Source organism: Oncorhynchus masou, chromosome 27, assembly GCF_036934945.1.
Source record: "Oncorhynchus masou masou isolate Uvic2021 chromosome 27, UVic_Omas_1.1, whole genome shotgun sequence".
NCBI lineage: Eukaryota > Metazoa > Chordata > Actinopteri > Salmoniformes > Salmonidae > Oncorhynchus > Oncorhynchus masou.
In genome coordinates, this window is record NC_088238.1 from 42371396 (window position 1) to 42386769 (window position 15374).

Consider the following 15374-nt stretch of genomic DNA (forward strand, 5'->3'; position numbering starts at 1 on the left):
GTCCACTAGTCAGAATGAATAACCTGGTCTAATGCTGCTGTCGATCCAAAAAAAACAGAATAAACTTTCCTCGCGTCAATCACTGACACAAGGGCACGCAGTTCCTCCCCGATGCTTTTGAAGACGAGAAGAAAGCGGTCCTGAATACTTCTCCAGACTCCAGTATGTTCAGCAAGCTCAGTAGCACATGCACGAGTTGAGCCGTTTCTTGTCGAGCGGGTGTACTTGGCAGGTGGCGTAAAACGCCGCCTCTTTTGCTCAATAGATGTAACTATGAATTCACTACTAGGCTATGCAAACCTTTGTTGTAGCACTTCATATCTATTTTGTTAATATGTATTTGTTTGTATGGTACAATTGTAACAATCACGAAAAACACGTATTACAGTCTACCAGGATAATGTCGAATTTATGTACAGAAGAACGTATACTTCTGTTGCTTATTTTATTTGTCGCTTGTGCAGTATTGTCAAAGGTGGGGTGCGGTCATAATTATTAAACAAATTATCAAAATTCAGATCTACGTTACTAACTTTGATTAATAATTAACGTTCACATGTACATAATGCAGGTACCACTCTGATTATACTCCCTTCCTCCAAATCCCCAGGGAAACAAGGAACGGTCATCAAAAGCAGATATCAAAAGAGTAAACTCTTCTATCTCAACCCGCTTCGCGCTCAGAAAGGAGTACTACATCCACATCATCGTGGATAGCGAGACAAAACACTTTCGAAAACCATTTCTCAAGTCAAGAACTATAGAAACTATCCCTGAAAGTATAGTCTTAATTTTCATTGCGCTATGCTCCAGTTCTTGTACCACGAGCATACTATTTTCAGTCATGGTGACAACACCAAATCCGAGTTGTACAGACAGAAGAAAACGCCGACAAAAGGTGTTGTTATTCTTGTTCCGAAAAAAACATAACAATTACTCACTAAATGAATGATACAAGTCAGATATTAAATACCAACAATGCTATCTGGTGTCACAGTCAACGCATCATACAGTTCATTGGCTGAGTAATGTTGACAGTGAGAGTAGTCAACGTGGTAGCTCCTTGTGGGCGTGAAGCCAACTGTGGCTCGGATGAAAATCTAGCATCAGAGTTGAATGACTTTGTGTTCGGGATTAGTCATAGTGGCTGTATACTGACATTCAAAACATTACAAATAATATCCTTATCAAGAGTACTTTTTTTTAAGAGATGGGAAGAAACTATTTTGAAGTTTGTTAACAAGTTAACAAGCAAGCGCTCAAACAAGTGTATGTATATTAAATGGTGTCCAGCGAGAAATAGGAGATTTTCAGAGTACTCTATCAAAATTGTCCGACTGCCACAAAACGTCACAAAGTTAACCATCTAGCAAGTCAAATGTGCTCAACGTTGAATGTTTTAAAAAGGCATCATTCATTTTGCATACGATTTAAAACTTTCTAATCAGTCAAAATCATTTTTCATTAAATTTGATGATATTTGAATGAAACTAGATCAAGTAGTATGACCAAAGTATGAACAATGACTGTTGCTTCTACACTGCTAAAGTGTGATCAAAAAAATACTGAGCCTTCCCCCTTGTCAAGCACATGGATTCAGGAGGAGGGATGGAGGTGGGATCATCAATTCCATGACAAAGGTCCTTCTCCCCAGATTACTCAATTTGGCTGGGCAGCCAGCTCTAGGAAGAGTCTTGGTAGCTCCTAACTACTTCCATTTAAGAATGATGGAGGCCACTGTGTTCTTGGGGATCTTCAAAGCTGCAGACATTTTTTTGTCATCTAAAAAAGATATATTTCAAGGAAAACGTTTTATATAATTTGTTAAATGTTTAGCTAACATAATATAATGTAAAAGTATGCATTATGGTTTCTGTAAAATAATAAATGTGGCATCAGAAGATAACATACTATCCCATGAGGTGTTGAGGGAAAGACATTACCTATAGATTGGACATAATCGTAGAGATAACAGGAAATACACAAGCCGTAGGCTACACTATAGCTCAAAGTGGCTACATCAGAATGTTGGCTTGCACAGGAAAAACTGTACATTTCTAACATTAAATTAAATCAAATCAAATATGTCACATACGCCGAATACAACAGGTGTAGGTAGACCTTCCCGTGAAATGCTTACTTAGACCTTAACCAACAATGCAGTTCAAGAAATAAGAGTTAAGAAAATATTTACTAAATAAACTAAAGTAAAAAATAAAAAGTAACACAAAATAGCCCATTTGATTAATTGTTCAGCCGTCTTATGGCTTGAGGGTAGAAGCTGTTAAGGAGCCTTTTGGACCTAGACTTGGCGCTCCAGTACCACTTGAGTGCGGCAGCAGAGAAAACGGTCTATGACTTGGGTGACTGGAGCCTGCCAATTTTTTGGGCCTTCCTCTGACACCTAGTAATTAGCGCCTTATGTCGGATCCCGAGTAGTTGCCATACCAGGCAGTGAGGTGATGCAACCGGTCAGGATGCTCTCGATGGTGCAGCTGTAGAACTTTTTGAGGATCGAGGAACCCATGCCAAATCTTTTTAGTCTCCTGAGGGGGAAAAGGAGTTGTCGTGCCCTCTTCACGACTGTCTTGGTGTGCTTGGACCATGATAGTCTGTTGGTGATGTGGACACCAAGGAACTTGAATCTCTCGACCCTCTCCATTACAGCCCAGTCGATGTGAGTGGAGGCGTGTTCGGTGATGAGCATTGTGGGCATTATGGTGTTGAACGCTGAGCTGTAGTCATTGAACAGCATTCTCACACGTTCAATGAACAGCATTTAAGGTTGAGATTTTAATGATGTTAGTAATGAATCAATATCATGTCAGTCAGAAGTTCAATGGTAGGCGCCAGCCACATGGTGGTACTGTTGCCTAGGCACCCCCCATACCTCTTGCCTACAGCTATAGTTATGGAATTGTTTGTGTGACAGGGTCCGCGTCTCGCCCGCGGCCAGAAGCTTCCACGATACCGCCCTCTTCTGGCTTATGTCATTTCATCAGCCCCTTTCAGAGAATATACATTTCTTTCCACTGTTCGATTGTTATGTTCTGTGTCCTTTAATGCATTTAAATCAAATACTTTGCCAGTAGTCATTTTGATGAAATTGCCAAATCTACTGGCAAACTATTCAATTTTGACTCTGTACCGGCACCCCCCTGTATATATTGTTATTTTTTACTGCTCCTCTTTAAATTACTTGTTACTTTTCTCTTATTCTTATCCATATTTTTTGAAACTGCACTGTCGGTTAGGGGCTCGTAAGTAAGCATTTCACTGTTAGGTCTGCACCTGTTCTATTCGATGCATGTGACTAATACAATTTGATTTGATTAGGATGGGCAGTTGTTGCCACTGCACTTGCCACCCAAATCGTCCACAAGGTGGAAGCAGATTGTCCATTTGTATTTACCTGCTGGACAGACATAGTATCTCAGACAGCTGGAGGGTGCATCCCAAATGGCACCCTATTCCTTATAGAGTGCACTACATTTGACCAAAGCAACTTTATAGGGAATAGAGTGCCAATTGAGATGCACAGAGAGAAATAACCTCTAAATCCCAGAGGTTTGTTTGAGTTATTTTTTCTTTTGGAAAAGTTTTATTGGCACAATTCCTTTAAAAACAGCTCATACATTTTTTACATCATTTATACACATAAAAACGGCAGCAAAGCATAAAACAGAGCATTTGAAAGTTACATTTAAATTTGTTAAAAAGTACATGTTGTTAAAACCAATGAAAACAACCATGAATAAAAGTACTTTCCTTGTAAAAACATCAAATCTGTAAAAGCCATTTAAAATGTGTACTAATGATCTAACAAAGGTAAAACATTTTTAAGACATGAAAAACATGTTAAAAAGCCACTTTGTTAAAAGGCTGTCTTCAGTCCCTTGTACAGGAGCGGGGTGAGTCTTTATCAAGCTCACCTCATCCTGCTCTTCTGAATGGATCATCGTCCCGTCCTTCGGGGCCCAGGGGTGATCCCTCCCCTAGGCGCATCGCCCTAGACGCCGCAGCGCTGTCAGGCCGTGGCCGCCGGGACCTAGGGTGTTGTGACCCTTCGCTTGGGGTCGAGGCCCCCTATCTTCCGTACCACCCCAGGGCTTCCGTGGCTACCATGGCCACTGCCTGGGGGGTGGTCTCTACGTTTTTCGCTACCAGCAGGTTACGGGAGGACCACAGTGCTTCCTTCAGGCATGTGAGGGTGGACCAGAGCTTGGTGAAGGTCTTCGATGGAATGGGCCTTCGGCCCACCCCATACAGCACGAGCTGAGGTGTTAGGTCCTCCCCTGCTGGCAGACACGAGGTGATCAGGGGGCCTGCTTCCTTCCACAGGTCCCTGGCGGCTCTGCACTCCCAGAGTATGTGCCTCACCGACTCTTCTTGGCCACAGCCTGGTCGGGGGCACACGGATATCCTCGCCATGCCCCGTGAGTGCATAACGGCCGTGACCGGGAGGATCTCGTGGGCGACCATCCAGGACAGGTCCCGATGCCGATTCTGGAGATCAGGATGGGTCACGTTGCGCCTAACCGTTGTGGGCTCTCCTATAGCGAGCCCGCGCACTGGACATACTGGTTCCCGATCCTGCACAAGAGAGAGAAGAGAGCGGTGTTTTGTTAAAACCGTGACTGTTTCTTTTTCCAGTTTAAAATGTCATAAAAACTTCTGGAGCTGGACATAGGGCGGGGGTAGCAGGAAAGAGACTGGGGCTCGCAGGTCGACTGGGATCAGCCTCAGAGTCCTGAGGTAAGATCCCAGCAAGAACCGTGCGAGGGCCTGAGTCTTGTTGTTGACCGGGGAGGTGGCAAGAGTCAGATGTAACGCTGTTTACAATCAAAGTTTAAAAGGGTAATCGGTCTCCAGTTCTTCAGGTCCGTCCTGTCGTTTTTCTTGTGTAAAAGCGTCACGATCCCCACTCTAAAACTGTCGGGTAGTCTGTCGAGGTGTTCGAAGTCAGTAAAAACAGTCAGAAGTTCGTTGGCTAAAACATCCCAAAAGGTCAGATAAAACTCCAAAGGGAGGCCGTCCTCTCCCGGTGATTTACCCCTCTTAAAATGTTTCAGTCCTTGGTCGATTTCTGTCCTCGTCAGGTCTTTTTTCAGGTCGTCCGTGTTGGGTAGGGTCTTGTCGATGTATGTTAAAAGGTCCCCCATTGTTTCCTCGCACACATCTTTTACCCCAAACAGTTCCCCATAAAAGTCCTCGACCACTTCCTTTATTCCCTCTGTGTCTGTTTTTAAAACCCCGTCCTTGTTTCTCAATCCTGTCATAATCCTACCCTTACTAACTATTTTCTTAAAAAAGTACCTAGTGCACTTCTCCCCCTCTTCTAATTCCCTTTCCTTGCTTCTTAAAATAACCCCCTTGCTTCTCTGTTCTGCTAAAAGTGCCATTTCCTTTTTTACTTCTTTGATTTCTTGGTTAAAATCAAAGCCCTGTTGGCATAGGTTAAAATACCTTTCCAGTCGCTTTTGCAGTCCCACCATGCGTCTATCTTTTTCTTTGCTTTTTTCCTTTCCTATCTCTCTAAAGAAAGTCCTCATCCTTCCCTTCACCATTTCCCACCACTGTGCTCGTGTGTCAAAGAAGTCCTGTAGCGTCTGCCACTGGCTGAACTGCTCTCTGTACTGACTAACTACTCTATCATCTTCTAGAAGGGAGCAGTTCAGTTTCCAGGGCCCTCTTCCCACAGTCACACCCGAAGATAGTGAAAGGGTGCACGTCAGCATTACATGATCTGAGAAGAAAGCAGGGGTTATTCTAGCATCAGTTGGGGGGCAGTCCCGGGTAAACAGATAATCAATGCGAGAGGCTCTGGTGCGGTCACCACTGGTCCAGGTGAAACCCTCCTCTCTTGGATGCAGGGTTTTAAAGCAGTCAGTCAGTTTAAAATCCCTGCACAGCCCTTGCAATAAAACGCTTGACCTGTCTACCTTAAAATCCCCTCCTGCCCCTCTCCTGTCTGCTCTACTTAAAACACAATTAAAATCCCCACCCACCACTAGAGGATCCCTCCCCAGCATGTGGGACTGCAGGTCCTCTAAAAGTGTGCACCGGTCATGTTTATCGTTAAAACCATACACATTTAGCACGTTAAAATCCCTCCCCATAAAAGTACAATTGGCTAAAAGAGCACGCCCACCTACCACCACCGTGCTCCCCTTCACCACCACCTGTGGGGTCTTGATTAAAATAGCAACACCGTCGTTCTTGTTAAAATTGGAACCACTCCAAATGGAGGGCCCATGCTGCCACTTATCCTCCCATTTCCTGTAAGAGGATAAAAAGGGTAGACCACACTCCTGTAATAAAAACACATCTGAGTTAAACCTTTCTAAAAAGGATCAAACCGACTGTGCTCTTGTTGCTGTCTTTATGCTCCTCACATTTATGGTGGTGATTTTAAAAGCCATAAAAGGGGTGAGTAAAAACAGTGCTAAAAGAAAAGGCATTGAACAGTTAAAGGGGGTTAAATGTCAGGGGCTTACTCTCTCTCCCTCCGGGGTAAAGGGGTTTGGAAGGGAGAGGAGGTTAAAACCGGACTTAAAAAGGAGACTTGGTTGGGGGAGTTGGAAGGGAAGGTTCTGGGTTCTTCCTCCCCCTGAGAGCTCTCCCACTCCACCTTTCCCTTTTTCTCCTCACCCTGTTCGGGGTCAGAGAGCTCCTCCGCATTTCTTTTACGTGGGGGGAGGTGTTCCTCCAGAATCTCCCCCTCCTCCCCCGTACCTTCTGACACCGTCTCCATGGTGCTTTCCGACACCGACCCTATAATGTCTGACCCGCTTGGGGAGCTTTCACTGAAAATCTCTCCGGAGCCCTCTTTCTCGGCACTTTCTCCTTCAGGGGTCACATTAGTCTGGGGCAGGGGGTTGGGGTGGGGAGGGTTTTGTCCTTTCCTCCCACTTCTTCCACCACTGCACCTTCCGCGCCCTCCAATACAGCCACCACAACTGTCTCCTCCACCACCACTACCGACTCCACTACTGCCTCCTCCTCCACCACCACCGCTACCGACTCCCCTACTGCCTCCTCCTCCACTACCACCGGCTCCTCCACTACCACCTCGGCAACTGCCGTTCCAGCCCTCTGGCGCTCGTACGCCCGGTCCGCGGCCGCCCACTCCCTCCTTCCAGCCTTGGCCCTGTTGGCCCAGGAGGAGGGGCAGTCGCGGATGAGGTGGGACCGCTCGCCACCTCCCGGCACTTCATGCAGACAACCTTTTGACAGGCGTCTGCAAGGTGGCCATGTTCACCACACTTACGGCACAGCTTGGGCTGGTCCTGGTAGTGAACATGGCCCCTGTTCTCTCCGAGGACTATGGTGGATGGGATGGCTTTGGACACCCTCCAGGCCCCCCAGATCCCATAGCCCCCAGGGTCCTCCCTTTGCTGGACAGTGACCCTCCAGGCCCCTGTCCAGATCCCATCGAGGTCTTTCACCTGGATCAGGGGACCCTTCACGTTGCAGTAAATGTCCAGCCATACTGCAACGTCCTCCGGCTGTACGGTTTCATTGTACATACGGATAATAACGGTTTTAATGCTATTATCCGTCAGCTTGGTCACCTCAAACATCGCTGTGAGGGACCCCTGGGTGTTCAGGGCGTTCTGGAGTTTCCCCCAGAACTCCCTCAGGAAGCTGGCGTTGGCAAAACTGACATCGAAGCCCTTCCTATAGGGGAGGGCTAAGATGCAGTTTACCTGCGCGGAATGAAAGCCGAGCTCTTTCTGGAGGAATTTTCTGGAGAAATCCAATCGGGATAACTCCATTATTTTTCCTCCTTCGCCTTTAAAAGGAGGCGCACTGCATGGTGCCTCCTCATGCCAGCCTGTGCTGCTGACATGGTGGAGGCCCACTCCCTTTACAGCCCAACACCAGTGAGAGGGGAGGGAGCGGGGAAGGGGAAAGGGAGAGGGGAGGGGGTGTAAAACAGCCGAGGAACTAGCAGGCTCAGCTAGGCTGTGCTAAACAGGGCCTACCAGTACCACGGGGACACACAACAAACTATCTAGCACAGCACCAAACTGATCTTATCAACAAGGGAAGAGGGACAAGGGAAGAGACACAAGGAGGGTTTTTTTTTTTTTTTTTTTGTAATTTTCCTCGAAGGGGAAAGACAAAGAGATAAAAGGCAATTTAGGGGGTAAACTAACAGGTACAAGGTGGATGGGAACAAGGAAAGTACGGTCAGACGAACACACAACAATGAAATGCCTGCCACGCCTAAAGGGCCAGGAGGCTAGCAGTCCAAACAGCCGGACAGCCCCTCCGGTGAGCAGGCAACACAACTCAAAAACAGTAGGGATAATTGGAGGGGGGGTAGGATACAAGGGGGGGGGGGGGGAGAGGTACAAAACAGAAAAAACAAGGGGAAAACTGAGGATTAAATAAAATAAGAGAGAAGGAAGACCAGAGGGCCTTTTACTCACCCTACAGGTGCTGGTGCACCTGTAGTCCACCACCAGAACCACCACCTAACCCAGGACAGAAAACAATAGTGAAACAAAACAACAGAATTGACTTTTAACAAAATAAATAGCACAATCTCCGGGCGCCCTCCGGCCTGCTGATCGCTTCTCTGATCATGCGCAGTACACTTGATCTTAGCCAAAAGGCCGAGAAGCGATTTGTTTGAGTTATGTTCTACTGCAATCTTACATGCTTGAGGTATAGAAGTTAAGTTTCCCGGACCACTGCTACAGGATCAGATGATAATTTCCCTAACCTTAACCATCAAGAGGTGGGAGATATATCTGACCCTGTATCAGTGGTTATCATGCAGATCCTACTCCTGCAAAAAGGTGGTTGGACCCGTCTACTCATTGGGGTTTATGTGTAAAGATGATAATGTTGTGTAAAATTGCATTTTTAAAAATTAAATCAATCAATACATAGAGTGATGGATGAAAGTAGTCTCATGTTTGTTTTATATCCCAGTAAATCTTATTTGGTTTACGTGTTGTAAACCTTGTCAATCACACACACCTCAACGTCAACGCTAATATATAAGAGGGACAGAGACTTGATGAAATCTTAGGAAAAAAACACTTGCAAGTTTATTGATTCACGTAATTATTTTGGGGATTTATTTTATACAACATAGCAGAAAGTATTGATACCCCTTGACTTACAGCCTGAACTCAAAATGGATGAAATATTTTTTTACTCCTCACACAAAATCCCCATAATGACAAAGTGAAAACTAAATACAGAAATATCTCATTTACATAAGTATTCACACCCCTGGGTCAATACTTTGTAGAAGCACCTTTTGGCAGCAATTACAGCTTTGAGTCATCTAGGGTATGTCTGCATCAGCTTTGCAAATATCTTCTTCATCAAATTTCAATTCAGGCTGTAACACAACAAAATGTGAAATACGTCAAGAGTTATGAATACATTTTGAAGGCGCACATTAACTAATCATTGTGTAGTGTAGGGGCTCCCGAGTGGCGCAGCAGTCTAAGGCACTGCATCTCAGTGCTAGGGGCGTCACTACAGACCCTGGTTTGATTCCAGGGTGTATCACTGCCATAGGGCAGTGCACAATTGGTATCAGAGTGTCGTTAGGGTTTGGCCGGGGGAGGCCGTCATTGTAAATAAGAATTTGTTCTTAACTGACTTGCCTAGTTAAATAAAAAATAAATAAAGTAGTCTTGCCAAAGTGAGGTTGCAGGAATGGACTGCATCCCCGTTGCTATTCTTACTTTTCTTCGGCATTAATCAAACCTGTATAGCCTGAAAAGATAAACATTTACTTGTACAGAGTGGCTACGACCTGTGTTTGCCCTTTTTCCGTGCAATAAACAATCTTACGCTCTGTGGCATGTGTTACTTTATGCAGCAGCTGCTGCCACTCCTCACTTATCTCTGCTTTGAACGTTCCAAAAACATTAAGACATGATCAACATGTACAAACCACGTAGTCTAGGGTTAATCTAAGGATATTGAAGTCAACAAGTAGTAATAACAAGTAGTAATAACTGGGTAATAATAATATTACTGGTTGGAACAGTAGTAGTAACCAGAAAATGCCCTATTTATACAGTACCAGCTTCCCCCTGAAGCTAGGACAGCAGAGTCCCTTCTCATCTTCCGAAAACATCTGAAGCTCCCCCTCTTCAAATTGTATCTTAAATAATCCTCCTCCTCACCTCAACCCCCCCCCCCGAAAATAATGATAAAACAAAAACAGTTTGAATTTGCCGCTTGAACGCTGAGTGAGCGTTTGTCATGCGGCAAGCGTATCCTATCCGAACGAGGGCCAACCCTGTGGAACGAGACATCGGTAAAAACATGCGCTGAGGTGATGGCATGGTGGCCCAGAATAAGTGTGATTGTGATGAGGATTTGTCATAACAACAGCAGATCTACAAACGGTTTGGGATCCAAACGGTTTGGCCTACGAACTAATATGACCACTCTATAGAACGCGGAAACAACCCCAACAAGTGTCATGGAACTCGCCTAAAGGTAACCCATAGAAATGAACCGACGTATGGAGGTAGTTTTGTGCCAACAAAAATAAGGGGTTACATATGTTAGGGGTTAAAATATTTCCTGAGCTTTCTTATATCTCCTAGACAGACACTTCAAAACCTTGTTCCTTGTTCATTTTTGGACATTTATGCATGTGTTATTCAATGCATTTCTATGGGCTATAGTATTAAAGGCCAAATGTAATATTTTATCAAATAATTTAAAAAATATTTTTGGGGGATACCAAAAGGGGTCCTAAAATTCTAAATCAAATAGCTAAATGATCCATGGTGTGACTTTCTTAAAACAATTCCATATGTCAAGCTTAGAATGCGATTCAGCAGTTGTTATATTGAGTTGAAGTGTTGCAGCAAAAAAAGGAAAAACAAGAAAAAGATTGATAGCGCTTGTTTGATTGGACAAAACAGGAGGTGAATATGTTATGAAAAGATTAACAAAAGTTTGGACACCTACTCATTCAAGGGTTTTACTTTTCACTATTTTCTACATTGTAGAATAATATTAATAGTGAAGACATCAGAACTATGAAATAACACTCATGAAATCATGTAGAAACCAAAAAAGTGTTAAATTAAAAATATATTTATATTTGAGATTCTTCAAAGTAGCCACCCTTTGCCTTGATGACAGCTTTTCACACTCTTGGCTTTCTCTCAACCAGATTCATGAAGTGTTCACCTGGAATGCATTTCAATTGACAGGTGTACCTTGTTAATGAGTTTGAGCCAATCAGTTGTGTTGTGACAAGGTAGGGGTAGTATACAGAAGATAGCCCTATTTGGTAAAAGTCCAAGTCCAAATTATGGCAAGAACAGCTTAAATAAGCAAAGAGAAGCAACAGTCCATCATTACTTTAAGACAAAGATCAGTCAATCCAGAAAATGTCAATAACTTTGAAAGTTTCTTCTAAGTGCAGTTGCAAAAACCAATAAGCGCTATGATGGAACTGTCTCTCATGGGGACTGCCACAGGAATGGAAGACCCAAAGTTACCTATGCTGCAGGGGATAAGTTCATTAGAGTTACCAGCCCCAGAAATTGCAGCACAAATAAATGTTTCACAGAGTTGAAGTAACAGACACATCTCAACATCAACTATACAGAGGAGACTGCGTGAATCAGACCTTCATGGCCAAATTGCTGCGAAGAAATCACTACTAAAGGACACCAATAAGAAGAAGAGACTTGCTTGGGTCAAGAAACATGAGTAATAGACATTAGACCGGTGGAAATCTGTCCGTTGGTGTGATGAGTCCAAATTTGAAATGTTTGGTTCCAACCGCCGTGGCTTTGTGAAACGCAGAGAAGGTGAACGGATGATCTCCACATGTGTGGTTCCCACCGTGAAGCATGGAGGAGGAGGTGGATGGTGTGGTGGTGTTTTGCTGGTGATTTATTTGGAATTCAAGGCACACTTAACCAGCATGGCTACCACAGCATTCTGCAGCTATACGCCATCCCATCTGGTTTGCACATTTGATTTTCAACAGGACAATGACCCAAAACACACCTCCAGGCTGTGTAAGGGCTATTTGATCAAGAAGGAGACTGATGGAGTGCTGCACCAGATGACCTGGCCTCTATGGGTGTTGTAGAGCATGAACCTGAAGAAGCGGGTCACTATTTTGATGTTTGCAAAGAACTACAGGGTGTTGTCCAGGGTCACGCCAAGGTTCTTTGCACTCTGAGAGGGTGACACTTTGGAGTTGTCAACTGTGATGGAGAGGTCTTTGAGAGGGCAGGCCTTTCCCGGGAGGAAGAGCAGTTCCGTCTTGACGAGGTTGAGCTTGAGGTGGTGGGCCGACATCCAAGTTGAGATATCTGCCAGGCACGCGGAGATGCGTGTCGTCACCGGGGAAGGAGAAAGTAGTTGAGCGTCATACGCATAGCAATAATAGGAGAGACCATGTGAGGATATGACAGCGCCGAGTGACTTGGTATACAGAGAGAAGAGGAGAGGGTCTAGAACCGAGCCCTGGGGGACACCAGTAGCGAGAGTAAGTGGTGCAGACACATATTCTCTCCATGTCACCTGGTAGGATGCAATCCAAGAGTGTGCATAACCTGAGATGCCCAGCCCTGAGTTGGTGGAGAGGCGGATCTGATGGTTCATGGTGTCAAAGGCAGAGGACAGATCTAGGAGGATGACTTCATAGGAGAGAGTCAGCTTTGGCAGTGCAGAGAGCCTCCGTGACACAGAGAAGAGCTGTCTCGGTTGAGTGACCCGTCTTGAAGTCTGACTGGTTAAGGGTCAAGAAGATTGTTCTGAGAGAGATAACAAGAGAGTTGATCAGAGACTCAAGTGTTTTGGAAAGAAAAGAAAGGAGGGATAGTGGGTGGGGGCTGTGCTTTGGCAAAGTGGGTGGGGTTATATCCTTCCTGTTTGGCCCTGTCCGGGGGTGTCCTCGGATGGGCCACAGTGTCTCCTGACCCCTCCTGTCTCAGCCTCAAGTATTTATGCTGCAGTAGTTTCTGTGTCGGGGGGCTGGGGTCAGTTTGTTATATCTGGAGTACTTCTCCTGTCCAATTCGGTGTCCTGTGTGAATCTAAGTGTGCGTTCTCTAATTCTCTCCTTCTCTCTCTCTTTCTCTCTCTCGGAGGACCTGAGCCCTAGGACCATGCCCCAGGACTACCTGACATGATGATTCCTTGCTGTCCCCAGTCCACCTGGCCGTGCTGCTGCTCCAGTTTCAACTGTTCTGCCCTATTATTATTCGACCATGTTGGTCATTTATGAACATTTGAACATCTTGGCCATGTTCTGTTCTAATCTCTACCCGGCACAGCCAGAAGAGGACTGGCCACCCCACATAGCCTGGTTCTTCTCTAGGTTTCTTCCTAGGTTTTGGCCTTTCTAGGGAGTTTTTCCTAACCACAGTGCTTTTACACCAGCATTGCTTGCTGTTTGGGGTTTTAGGCTGGGTTTCTGTACAGCACTTTGAGATATCAGCTGATGTACGAAGGGCTATATAAATAAATTTGATTTGATTTGGATACCGGTCTATAGTTTTTCAGATGAGTCAAGTGTTGGTTTCTTGAGGAGGGGAGCAACTCGGGCCATTTTGAAGTCAGAGAGGACGCAGCCAGTGGTCAGGAATGAGTTGATGAGGGAAGTGAGGAATGGGAGAAGGTCTCCAAAGATGGTCTGGAGAAGGGAGGAGGGGATGGGGCTGAGCAGGTAGGTTGTTTGGTGGCCTAGTCTCAGGATTTCATCTGGAGAGAGAGGGGAGAAAGGGGTCAAGGCGTAGGGTAGTTCTGTGTGAGTGAGACCAGTGGACTCAATAGGTGAATGATTAGCGGATGTCGCCAACCTTTTTTTCAAAGTGGTTGACAAAGTCGCCAGCAGAGAAGGAGAGAGGGAGGGGGCGGATGATTAAGGAGGGAGGGGGTGGATGATTTAAGGAGAGAGGGGAACGTGGGGAAAAAACGATGCTCGGCTGCTTTCTCCTCTATCAACTCGACAGATAGAATTAAATCACTTGTGATTATTGCATTGTTTGCTCTATAACCCATTCTTTCATACGCCACCGTGATATACAATAAGGCCATGAAAACAAAACAAAAACAAGTCACACAGTGGCAGAATAAATTCAACTCCACATACCTTTGTTTCATCACAAAACCGGAGAGGACATCTGTCCAGTGAAGTTCACAAAGAAAATATTGCATGTAACAAAAAGTTGAATAATCTGCAGCATGGTGAAGCAAGTTCATGTTTGACCCTGGCAGGGTAGCCTAGTGGAAGGTTGCAAGTTCAAACCCCCTGAGCTGACAAGGTACAAATCTGTCGTTCTGCCCCTGAACAGTTGGACTAGTAACCGGAAGGTTGCAAGTTCAAACCCCTGAGCTGACAAGGTACAAATCTGTCGTTCTGCCCCTGAACAGGCAGTTAACCCGCTGTTCCTAGGCTATCATTGAAAATAAGAATTTGTTCTTAACTGACTTGCCTGGTTAAATAAAGATTTAAAAAGTTACAGCAAATCTGCACAAAGACACTGCCTCTGCTATTCCAGCACCAATTTATCTTAAACATTTAAACATAATCAAATCAATGAGGCTATATATGCTTTGTTTAATACACTGAAAACAAAAGATACCCCCAAAAAACGATTTGGTCCAATCAATGTTGCTAAATATCACATACTGGGACAGAGGGGCGCTGTTTCCCTCGCTCAGCTGCTTTCTCGGGTTAGATTCAGCCACTTTCGATTTTAAGGGAAGATCATAAAATCACAGAGAGGAAAGATAAATAATGTATCATTTTTATTGGTCTGGCTTCCCTTGGCATCCATAAATGCACATCCCTGATAATATAGCCAGTTATGTTCATTATCTAGCTACATAGCCATGCTATTAGTATGTTCATTAGCTGATTGATTTATACCTTAACGTTAGCCTTTTCAATGCTGTTTAAGGTCCAGATTTTAGCCAACCAGGTTAAAGTTTTCACCCACACTTTCTCTCTCTCCCCACTCTCCCTGATTGTCAGTTTACAGCACTGAACTACAATAATCCTGAGAAAGAGGAGAACCTGTGCCAAGGTTCACAACTTAATTTAGCCAGTGTAATTTAACTAAGCCAGCCATGCACATGCTGTCCACCGTCTTTCTCTCTGTCATGTGTGTAGAGCAGACACTAGCCATTTGATTTGTCTCTAACATTACAGCTGTGCAGTTCACAAGTTGTCTTGTTTTGTCCCCAAGACCCATGTCTTCCATTCTCAGATTTACAGCAGTTGATTATCTTTACAGAAGCCTATAGTCATTCAGTACAGCCACATTTTATTGCCTTCTCTGTCTCTTTCTCTCGCTCTGATAGTCTTTACCATCTTAGAGCTGTCACCAACCCTATTCTCACTGCCTAGAC

General features: G+C 44.8%; 1 long non-coding RNA gene and 1 other non-coding gene across 4 annotated transcripts; both read right to left on the reverse strand.

The window, feature by feature from the left end:
- Positions 1-573: 573 nt before the first annotated feature.
- On the reverse strand, positions 574-789 carry LOC135516628 (small nucleolar RNA U3). The gene has a single exon (XR_010451973.1). It is a non-coding gene; the product is annotated as a small nucleolar RNA U3 (small nucleolar RNA).
- A 3296-nt stretch (positions 790-4085) lies between these two features.
- LOC135515358 (uncharacterized) lies at positions 4086-8517 on the reverse strand. 3 transcript variants are annotated; one of them, XR_010451800.1, is made up of 3 exons: positions 8439-8517; positions 6152-6279; positions 4086-4593 (listed from the first exon to the last, which is right to left on the reverse strand). It is a non-coding gene; the product is annotated as an uncharacterized LOC135515358 (long non-coding RNA). The 3 variants fall into 3 exon arrangements; XR_010451798.1 differs by having other exon boundaries at positions 4549-4593; positions 6009-6279; XR_010451799.1 differs by having other exon boundaries at positions 4553-4593; positions 6156-6279.
- Positions 8518-15374: the final 6857 nt, after the last annotated feature.